Source organism: Euprymna scolopes, chromosome 1 (genome assembly GCF_053919585.1).
Source record: "Euprymna scolopes isolate OS-2025 chromosome 1, ASM5391958v1, whole genome shotgun sequence".
NCBI lineage: Eukaryota > Metazoa > Mollusca > Cephalopoda > Sepiida > Sepiolidae > Euprymna > Euprymna scolopes.
This window is the reverse complement of record NC_136482.1, coordinates 64,464,475-64,477,406: the sequence shown is the minus strand read 5'-3', so window position 1 is coordinate 64,477,406 and position 12,932 is coordinate 64,464,475.

Below are 12,932 nucleotides of genomic sequence, written 5' to 3'. Positions count from 1 at the left end.
GTAAACAGACAGTGGAAGTAAAATAAATTTCAGTCTGAATCCTGAAACTTTCAGCAAGTACTACCCAATGGCTACGCACAGGAGTGCCTTTCTGACCAAACTGAAGGAATATGGTTCAGTACAACGGAAGTGATACAAATTATCCTTATCTATAAAATGCAAGACTTTAAAAATTCGAAGAGTTAATCACTTGTGTACAGAATATCCTGACTAAAATTACCAACATCTTTGAATTAAACACTGGCGTCATCAAAATTGCAACTAGCAAAGCGTGTAATTAACCTATTGTTAGAATAAAGCAGAACGGCTCGTTTTCTTAGGTGATTCAGTTACAAAGTTTATAAACTCTGAATGAATATCGAACAATTCTAAGAGTTCATATTAAATTAAGATTTCTTCATAATAATTAGTAATATATTCTGATTATGTTTAACATCTATATTAAAATATTTCTTTTAAATTCGTTTGCATATCATTTTCACTAATGAAAAATATTTCCATGCTAACTTGTAGATTAATGTCTGTGAGAGCATTTGTTTTAATCACCTTTTCCCATTGATTTATCTTCCGGATGCCAAATTTCCCTATGTTGGGATAATTTTAACAAATGCTTGAAAATGCCCTGTCGAGGATTTTACTTGCTGCTTAAAATGATGCAGTTTCAACGAAAACTGCTTGCCACGAAAAATGATGCACGATTTGAATCTGTCAGATGTGATCAAGTCTTATTGACCACAGGGATGGTATTCCTACGATGTAACTCGTATAACTTCTAAGGTTGTTCGTCTTTGATAATGGATCGAAAACAGCGCTTCTTCAACCATCAATAAGTTCTAGGTGTAGCACATAGAGTATTCTGTCAAGCCATAAAATGATAATAAAGGCATAGCGAATGTTGCCTATAATATTTACATTTATGACAATACAGTAGGCTAGGGCATTCATCTGGAGAAGTATGTGCCGAACAGAAATATAAACGTGTATAATACTAAAACAAATATATAATAAAAGCGTATATATGTATTTATATATATGCTTTTATTATATATAGTCATGTATATATGTGTGTGCGTGTGTGTGCGTGTGTGTGTGTGTATACGTGCGTGTATGTGTGTGTGTAATATATGAAAGGCTGCCTGTCACTATATTTTCAAACTCTATCTCTCCCAAAACTGAAAGTCACAAAGTGGCGCTATGGGCCTCAAATTATTGGATTTTTACGGGCCGATATTTTATGCGTCTTTAGCCGGTAAAAATATTTTTAAAGGAGTCAAAAATAGTTCAAAATTGGAAAGACGGTTATACATTTTGTATATTCATCTTAGTTTATTTTTAATTTTTAATCAGTTTATATGCGTGTCACATTGATACAGTGGTTACGTAAACAGCTTTGAATGCTACAATTTTGCTTTCAATTTCGATTTTAGCTGATTGCATCCAAAAACATTTTTTTTTTTACTTTTGAAATCACGACTCTATGAAAATATGTACGAAATCTGGGCAAATCAAAATATCATATTTAAGCGTATTTTACGAGCATGTTTTCATTTAGACATACATTGTTGAACAGCATTGAGTGTTTCTGCTTAATCGTCCCTTATTGTAATTTATCATTGTTCTTATGGTCGTTATAATATCTTGGTCAAATTTGTTTAAGAAAATTCTGTTTCGTTTAAAATCTTGATGTTTTTAAATGGAGACACTCTGATAGTATTGTAGCTTTTTTGTTAAAACTGGAAAAAACATTTATCTAAGCTAGCACGAATGCCCGGTAAAGCTCGGTCGTAAAGTACGCTTAAATATGGTATTTTAATTCTTGCAGATTTCGAATATATTATAATAAAGTTAATGCTCTATCGATTTTTATATGTTATAAAGTTACGATTTTAAAAAATACAAAATTATGACTTTGGTGCATTAGCTTGAATCGAAATCGAAATAAAAACTTATGAAAATGTATATATATATATATATATATATATATATATATATATATATATATATATATATATATGCATATATATATAACTTGAGTTTCTTCAGCCATAATCGAAACCGAAACCAAAATTTATGAAGAATTCTTGATAAAAATATTTATTATAAAAATCGATGATTTAAGTGCCATCAGCTATAGTCGAAACCGAAACAAAATTTATGAAGAATTCTTGGTGAAATAATTTATGGCAAGAAATGGAAGAACATAACAATATTAAACAGCTCAGACGTAAGCGTGACACGCAAAAGAACATGCATGCTATCGTATTAATATATAGACTAGCAGGACCCGTGGAAATTCCACGGTAGTTAAAATCTTTTAAAACACATCAGTAAGAAATTCCTTGATTGAGATTGTCGGACTGACTTCCTCATCTTGGTTGTTATAGACACTACGTTTCGGCCGTTTTGCCCTCCGGCCTTCATCTTGTATCGAACTGGGGAACCGTTTGTTAGGAATCTCGAACCCAACCCTTTATTATTATTACGGGGGTACCGCGTTCGGTCTCCAGCTAGGCTTTGGGACAGTTGCTGATTCTCTGTGTTGAATGTTACTTTTCACTGCCTTCGTTCAGGATTGAACTCAGCACCTTTGGGTAACTGTAAACTTTGATACAACGTCTAGGACCACTCAGCCATATGTCACTAGGACACAAAACACCTGATGAAGGCCGGAGGGCAAAACGGCCGAAACGTTGTAACTATAACAATCAAGATGAGGAAGTCAGTCCGACAATCTCAATAAATGAAACACCTCATCTCAAAAATACAAACAATTACAATGTGGCAATTGAAGCGAAAACATTATTAGGTATTAAATGCTAAACATTTTAATACAGCTGGCTAATTGGCTATAAAGTAAAAGTTATTCCGAACTTTGATTTAACATTTTTATAAAAAAAAAAAGACTTAACAATGTCGTGTATCTTTTTTTTTATACTAAGAAAAATGTAAGCATCATGCTGAAATAACAAAAAAATGCCATTCTTAATAAGGGGAGAGGGTTTGACTATTCTAAACATTCACCTAAATAATGATTTAATGAAAAACATGTTTAAAATGTTCTTGTATCTTTTTTTATAATTTTGTTAAATAAGGAAAATCAATAAACTTTGATAGCACTAGTGTAAGAATCATGCTGAAAGCCATTCTTAATATGGGGAGGGGGTTAACTATTCTGAAACTTCACCTAACAATGTAAAAAAACTAAGGGAAAAATATATGTATGAACAATAAATATTTCTTCAGTTAAATAAATTATACTGTAAATCTTCAAATAAGGAATAAATATTTATTTGAACCATAATTATTGAAACAAAGTATTTTACTGCATAAAAAACGGTTATGGGGAGAAGGGTTCACTAATATGAACCTTCACCTAAATAGCGATTTAATGAAAAAAAAATTTAATGGTCTTGTATCTTTTTTTTTATAATTTGTTTTAAAATAAGAAAGAGAAAAAACTTTGATACTGCTATTGTAAGAATCACGCTGAAAGCCATTCTTAATATGGGGAGGGGGTGTTAACTGTTCTGAAACTGCACCTAACAATGCAATAAAAATAATGGAAAAAATATATGTATGAACAATAAATATTTCTTCAGTTAAATAAAATATACCGAAAATCTTTAAATAGGAAATAAATATTTCTTTAAATAAATTAAGTCATAAGTAATGAAACAAAGTGTTTTATTTCATATTAAAAAAAAATGTTGTGTACATTTTTTATAGCATTTAAATATGTAAGCCCTGTGGGTGGGCATTAGAAGATGATGACTGCCTGTAAAAGAAGCAAAATAAAACATACAAAACATAAGTAATAACTATGTAAACAACGTGAAGTTGTATAAATGTTACAAAATTACTCGATTCGGCATTAAATAACACGAAAAAGGATTGATATGCCGTAAAACAAAAGCAAAACAACAAAAACAAGACGTAAAATATGTTTTGACTCTGTGTTACTCAGTGTATTTGCGAATGGTGACTTTGGTGATTTATTTAATAAAGTCATTCTTGGCTTTTGTAACATTTATTTCTAAACATATTTTTTGTTATGTAAGGCTCACTCAAAAGTAAATAAAAATAATAAAAAAGATAAAGTGGCACAGAAAAAAAAACTCGTAACGTTAGATGTAAAACATATATTCATTACTGAATAAAATAGAATAAGCGTTCCGTATTACACGTAATAAACAGAAGACATCGTTAAAAATGTAAGTAAAATACTATACTATTTAAACTGTGGAACGATACCTTATATGCATAATTGTTTTTAAAATAATCCGGAATCATAAATAGACAGTTCATATATATTTTTTTTCGGGAAGTTTTGGAAAATAAAAGGTTTAATGATTTTTAACTAATAAAGATTGAACAATAAAGGGAGATAATTAACATTAATTAATGTTTTCGATGATGACGACGCGTTTAATTAATTAATGTTTGCGATGATGATGACGTGACACCGTACGGACAAGCATATTAATATATAGATACCTAGAGACATTAAGTGTTTCATCTGTTTGGGAATAATCGGTGCAGAACCCGACGACAGAAGCCATCTCTGGCTTCATTAGCGAGGACCGTATCCATTCGACTACCGTTAACAGCGTGAAATAACGTTGAAATTTTAACATTTTATTTTTAAATGTTTTTACATCAGTCAGAGAAATCTAATCACTGTATGATTAGTTGTGCATAACAGTTAAATTAACCGAATTACAGACACTAGTGTTTTATCCTTAAATATACATAAAATGTTGAGATTTTGTCGCACTGATATTGATATTAAAACCTCCTTTTGTAACATAATCGCGTTAGCATTTGGGAGCATGGCGTAAGCATTATGTTTCGAACTGAAATGCATATATATATATATAGGAATTCATCGGAAGAGAAAAACGGCGAATGAGAGTACGACATGCAAAGATGGGAAGGAAGGGGAAAAAACAACGATTGGAAGTTGATCCTTTTTGTTTGGTGAACACGAGTTTGCCATCTTTCCTTCCTCCCTCCTAAAAGCCGTACTTTGTAAAAATTGTCGTCGTGCGAATGTGATTTACGAGATGGTTTCTCGTACTCTACTGACAAGTAGCTGTTACTTGAAATAATATTTTTCCTTCGAGAAAGAATTTTTATCGAAGTGTTCATTTCCTTTGCAATCGTGTCTGCATACAATCAGTTGCGTCCGTTAAAGATAAATAGTCCGTTAAAAAAAAGTTAATCAGGACTAGGTTACGGATGTTTATTTGAAAAACGTTATACTATTATATTTTAAAATTATTAAACCGAACTTCCTAATATACTCAGTCATGGATATTCGAGCGACTTCATAAAGGTTAAATAATTTGCATATTTTTCTGGAGAAAAAGAACGGTCATTAATCACTCATGTTTCATGATTTCTTATTGCATAATTGGTTTCATTTAACTATTACACATAATTCTATGCATTTACTATATTATTCATAATTGTGAGAAATTCCGGATAAAAGTGTTGTAGCATATATATATATATATATATATATATATATATATATATATATATATATATATATATATAATTGCTCTCATTTCCGTGTGCGAAATGGACCCTATCAAACGCCTCTCTCAACTTATTTATTACAGACTTGAAGCTTGATATATAGGGAATTTGGACCTGTCGACCAAATTTAATTGTTTTAAACCGGCAATAATAGCTGCTAAGGGATCTGAATTGTAAAAGTGACCTTAATAGGAGATAGTGCCCTTAAACTGTTGCCGTTCCGCGTGCGCAAATGTACATTTTTACGTTAAGATCGCTTAGTTTCCAACGTTTTCCTACCCATATGTCTATATCTCAAACGTTAAGGACTAAGGTTTGTGTTTTGGTTTCGATTCTAGCTGATTGCACCAACGTCATTATTTTAACTTTTGAAATCACTTCTATATATTGGGTACAATATGGTATACAATAGAAAGTTGGCTCTATAATTATAAGTACGAAATCTGTATCAATTCAAAATATCATATTTACACGTATTTTACGACTAAATCACACCGTGGAGCACTATAATATATTGAGTTCCATAAAATAATCAATTAAGTTTTGGCTCTATAATAATCTCTATGAATAACAATATCATATTTAAACTTATTTTACGACCGGGCAGCGCCAGGCAGCCAGCTAGTATATAGATTGCCGTTATTGAATAACACGAAATATATCTGCTTAATAACATTTTGCTAGAGTAGTTTTGCGATATGAATCTGAAAATGTTATTTTCTATTATTCTTGAGTACGTTCGATTGATTTTAATGTATTCAAGCGGTGTATTATTTTCGTTAATTTGTACCAGCTGAGTTCGTCGATATATGCCCTTTTTAATGTACGCATGAGTAACAAGACAAGTGCCAAGCGCGTGACTAATAAAAACTTGCACAAACTAAAAATTGCACGAATTAAAATGTTTATGTTGAGGGCGTAGCTGTTGGGAATGTTCTGAAAACCAATATTATTATGTAAACTAGCACATTTTGAATCTGAGAGACAACTAGCCATCCTGATTATATAAACAGCTCGAAATAATGTAATATCTACTATTATATAAAAGGAACTTCGTCTGTGTGTGACTTCATTTCCTATAGATTTGAAAACGGCTGGGCCTATTTTTATGAAATTCACACGAAGCTACATTATGTGCTGGTAGGTTTCTTACATAGGTTTTGTTTCAGAATGTCTTCGATAAGTATCAATAATCAAAATATTCCGATGAAGAAAGGAGCAGGCGATTTTGACTAAAGTTAACACCTTAGACAGCCTAACATCACTAGTGTAGTTTTATTGCTTCACAAGCTGAAAGATCCGATATATAAAATCAACAGTATATTCTTTCATATAAGAGGGGCGCGTTCGAAATGAATGTTTCTGTTTAAAGCACATTTGCCCTATTATACTTGACTTTTTTATTTTAAACTTAAATCCTAGCAAATATCACAGCATCAGAAGTAAGACTAGGCACAAGAAATTAACAGTAAGTTCTTTGATATGACAAGAAATGTTTCTGATTATAGCAAAACTGAAGCAAAATGCTCGACTTTAGAATTTTAAAATTTAATGCAAGCCATTATATATAAAAATAACTTTATAGAATCAACAGTAGGTTCTCTGAAGTGCAATATAGACTATAATAAATTGTTGACTAAGTCATTGCAGGAAAGTATGTGAAGCTTCCTCTCGGTGAACCGCGGTGGGTCCCTAACTAGAGCAGATAATCAATAGATTTGATTGAAAAATGGTCGATTTTATCGATGTTCATGACAATAAAAATATGGGATTTTGAAACATTCGTTGATTATCATTCAATCCCAGGCAAGGTTCGTTTGTAGATGAAAACCACTGACTAAAACATGAAACCTCCATTAAGTATAAGCACATCAAGTCACAAACAATACGCTCAATTGATAAAAAAAATCCTGCATATAAATAATTAATATTACCTTTTAATTTAATGTATTTACCTAGAATTTATATCTATTCTTAAGGTGCTTACGTAGTTTCCTTTAATTCTCTTCACGTTACATAATCGATTCAATTGTGTATGAGTGTATAAAGGTGTTTTATCGTTGAATTTGCTTATTTCTGTTTTGTGTAATGCTATTCAATCATATATTTTGTTTTGAAATTGATTGTTGTAGCTATTTGCATTGTGGTTTATTTTAGTTTATCTAGTTTAAGTACTTAATACTTAGATATGGTAGTTGTGTATATTTAGAAAAAAAAGCATTTAATGCATTGGTACGTTTAGCGTTTTATTTATTTAGTAAACGTTTAATATACTCATTAAAATATAAGTGCTTCAAATGTCCTCACATAAAAAAATTACCATATCTAAATACGTAAGTTATGAATTCAAAAGAGTAAATTGCTTGCATGAGATTTTGTAATTTGTGTATGCAGTTTTGGATGCCCTCACATATATGTACTTAAATAGATTGTCTGAATAGATTTTACTATATTGTAGGGGATAGGTGTTAAATACTGAATATGCATGTGTTTTGTTCAATAACTTATATTTTTTCAATATAAGCATTATCACTACAATATACATACAATTAAATTTTTATTACTATAACTACTCTACTATTTATTATATATTTTAAGTAATCTTATTGTTATCATATCCCATACATAGCCATTATAGTTTTTTATCTTATAGAATCAGTTTTACAATTATGACATTTATATTATAGTATTTATTCTTCTTATTTAAATTCAATTCATTTTTTATTATCTAGCTTAAGTACGCGGCGTTGTCAGGTTGTATATGATGTATTTGAATATTTTGTGCGCGTACATTATAATAAAATAGATTGAACAAAACATAAAATCATAACGGTGAGTACATATTCATGGAAATTAACTACTCTGTTGAAGCAAAGTGTCGTTTGAAAAATAATAGACAACAGAACTGAGAATTCGACCCCAGTCGTTTAAGATTTCCTTGAAAGTATGAACTGTATTCGTTTTCGGTCCTGATGGATTTCATTCATTCATTCATTCATACAACGTATTTTGAACTTCGTTACGAAAACTGCAAAATGTGAAGAAATGAATTTTACTCAAAATCTGATGATTATTTATAATTTATTAGTTACAAAAAATTCTACTTTGTATAAAAATAAACGTCTATTTTGTGTTATAATTTTTTTTATTTATTTGAATGCAGTAAATGTTTCAGGAAAATTTTCTAAAAAGAACAAAACAGAATCACAAATACACATGCAAAACTTTGTAAGGAAGTTTTTATCAGAAAAATACAAAATAATAAAAACGCTATATAGTTTTAGAAATATACTTGTATTTTGTGTTGTAAAAAATATAGTTTTAGAAATAAACTTGTATTTTGTGTGTAAAAAAGCTCTATGAGAAAAAATTAAAAGTAATAAAAACGCAAGAATTCAGAAAAATTTGCAGGTTTTGTTTGTCTAATGTGTGTATGTGTGCGTGTGTGTTTTCGTAGTGTAAAGTCTGCAAAAAAATCACGCATTTGGAACGTTAGAATTTTTGGTACTTGTGCAGTGTACGAATTATGCTGAAAAAATTACGTTATTGTTTAGAAAGCCATTCTTAACATGGAGAGGGAGGCTTTTTAACTGTTCTGCCCTTTCACCTAACTTAATTTAATAAAAAAGAAAGATACCATATAAATTTAATTTAACTTTGAAATTCTATTTGAAATGTAATACGGTGCGCACACTTCAAAAACACCGAATATTTATTTGATATTAATAATTGTAAATCTAATCGTTCACAGAATAATAATAATAAAAAAGGTGTATAGGTATGACTTCGTATATTTGAATTAATGTATGGAATGCTTATGTTTTATAAAAATAAAAAAAGAACGCATTCGGAAGCGTTAGAATTTTTTATTTGAAAGTAATATTTTTTGTCTAATCGATAAATGAATAATAAAATAGATATAAAGGTTTTTCTTCGTATTTACAAATTCACAACCATCAAGTAGAATTTTCGTACTGTTTCATTTTTTATTTATTACCACAAAGACAGGCAAAAAATTGAGTTCGTGTCATCAGCTAGAATTGAAATCCAAACATCTAGCGTTCCAGCCTGAAGTTGTTTTCTACACAACCTGAAGGAATGAAGCGAATATGAACATGCGCATAAAAACAAAAATGTCGGCTAGTGGGAATGGATATTTTGCATGGAAATTTGCCGATGTGTATACGCGATATACATGTATGTAAGCAAAGATATTACTCGCTATCAACCATCCTATGTGAATGAATATTATTTCCTGAGAGTTTCAGTGTTATGTGACCAGTACTTTAAGAGTTTACCTAATAGAGATTTACACACACATCATTATTATTATGTAATATATTACATAATAACACTTAAGCAAGTGAGATGAAAATGTGAAAATGTAATAAGTTACATGATTTCATCGACATACCAAATGCGTATTATTATGTAAACGCTTTAAGTTGCATTTGTAGTCAATAATATTAGTGTGCTCCCTGTTGTGTTAGATATTATATATTATTTCTTCTTGCCCGCTGTGTCGTCATGACAAATGTGGTACTTCTGGCCTATTTATAATTTGGCGAATAAGATAGCTAAATACCTCAAGCTACTTCAGTTTCAGTAGATTAAGTGTGAATTTGAATATACTGAAATTTTGAATGGATTATTACAAAATTATATTTTTCATCTAGTCATGTGGCCCTTATGTATTGTACAGGTTAGAAAGATAAAGTTGTCGCCCTAAAAAGATAATAAAATTGTCGCCCTAAAAAGATAATTACATTTTCGTTTGATGAAAATGATTTTCTTTTTTGTTATAGACTATCTGCAAGTTGACCAGTTGTGTACAAATTCCAAGAATGAAAGGAACCTTCTATCATGTCTGAAAGTGACACAATGTTAAACAAGTGAGATCGGAGATGCGCCGCTGTACAACTCCAGCTCTCTCCTTATCCAAGTTATGAAAACAGGACCATTGCCATCACCCTCAAAATGTATCGCTGGATTGCCACGAATAACAGTAACGTGCCGAAGATGATAAAAACAAAGTTTCCGGCCGCGGTTATGGTTTTTCGTTTGGTTCTAAGTGAAGGACACGTAATGCCACCTCATATCATCGAAGTTGGCTTAAAAGTTCACACCAAAGTGTGCCTTGATATCCTAAAGAATGTGGTGATCCCTTGGTGCCATAAGAAAGCGGTTGACCAACTCTAGGTATGCCAGCAGGACTCGGCCCCCGCCTGTTCGCAGAGTATTCGCCGAGATCCCGTCGGCGCTTGTAAAAAAAGGCATCCGCTCAATTCCGGACCTGTATCGAGTCAGTGATTGAGGCTGAAGGCGGCTACATTAAATAGATGTCAACTCTACCACATAATTAAGTAACCTGAATTGATTATTGCATTGAATCTTTTTCGGTTTGAGGATGTCGCTGCTTTTAAAGCTTTCATAAAATCTGTACTAGGATATTTAGTAAAACTACGGTTCTACGAAAAAAAAAAAATTATTTATCGCTATTAATCCTTGAACACTTTTATATTGAACATAATAAATAGTTTCCGGTAATTTCTTAGGAATGCAAACGCAACTTATACGCACACACACACACATATCATTATGTCAGTCCATAAATAATGTGTGTGTGTATCAATCTCAAATAGCATCTGTACTTTTGCTAAGAGTTGTTGTACCATCCGTATATAGTTTACCAATTTATCGAATCGTCGCAGCTTCACGGCTTTCTCGTTTCAAACATGCAACAATATTAGGAAACTTATGCTTTGTAGATATTTTTGTCAGTCCCCAAATAGTATTCTCCATTTAAGAAGAATTGTTTGTGTAAAATCTAAAACTTTTTATCTGCCGTCGCCGTCTGTTGGTACCTAAATCTAAGAATTGAGTTAGCCAGATTAAATAAAATTTATACAGAATTAGATTTAACCAATAAAATGTACAATCTTCCTTTTCGTGCATTTTTAGTGATAACCTTGTATGTTCTACCAACTATTAAAAATGTTTTGCTGTTCATAATATTTTGTCAGTCTGAAGTAAATAATATAAGTCTACACTGAACGTTTAAAGATAGAAACAAAAACATCTCATGCAGTAAAATGATGATGATCGATGATTTTTGCATCGACTTTTATATTTCTTTTCAGCAAATATTGAGTTCCACTATATTCCGTCGAACCTTAATATTTTTGAGGCGATGATTTTCAAGATCTTTTCACCAGACAAACGCATCAAATCTATGTTGAGCGATTTTCCTTAACCGACCCCCACGCTATATCATTTCAAAAGAAGAAAATTAATCAATGCTCAGTAATTCATTCATTTTAGATTTTTTTTTTGGTAAATATTTTTACGAGTTTTCTATGTTGAGTTAAACATAAGACGCCTAACGATTTTTATTACTTTTTTTTGGGGGGGGGGAGTAATTTTCGGATTTTCTTTTGTCTATTTAATTAAGATTATTAATTAAGCTTATTAATTCATATGCTCCATAACATCCACTTTTACTTTTTTTGTACGGTATCTTTTCTTATTTGGTGCAATATCTTTTTTTATTCGATCCGATTTAGAACGAAACATCACCATTTCTTTTATCTAAGTAAAATAAAATTAAAGAACAGATTCAACTATCATGAAAAGTCTGTTATCGTTTGCGCATGCTAACTGCATATCTCTGCATACGATTGTGCATAGATAGTTCATTGAAATACCACAAGATGATTGCTAGGATAATTTCACTGATTCGGTTATCTCTAAATTGTAATAATGATTCGGTTATCTCAAAATTTTAATAACTAGAGATTTTAGAAATCTTAATAATACAAAACATTTTCACGCTGGTTGGATTCCTCATCCCAGAACCAAGGCTTTTGGATTTTGTAGATTACATACAACTGTAAAATCAAAAGAATAAAAAAAGGAAAATCCCCTTAAAGTCCCTCGAGTTTATCTAGGCTCATAAGCTATACAGGATAAAAAGTGCATTGTACGCCTACCAGCATCCTTTTCTCCCTACTTGGTCGAACGATTTTCATTATTACTAGACTACGCGTGACCCGTTGGGTCAGTATGTTATATTAGCTATGGAATTTGTGTATGAGCGTGACACTTGTGACGCAAAGAAAATAGTTTTTGTGACATAACAGAAACATTTCAATGAAAGTATATTAAAATGAAAAAAGAATATAGATAGATTTCTATGAGTCGTTCTGTTTATAATTGTTTATTTTTGAAAAGAAAAACTTGCAGTCATGTAATTATACGTGGTTTGCCATACTTATAGGTAAATGTGCACTGAACAGATACCATAATATTTTAAGTTAAATTCAAATTTTGATATATCTTTTAAGTAAAACGCGAAAAAAAAAACAATTCGGATGTTGAAAACAACACGTTTT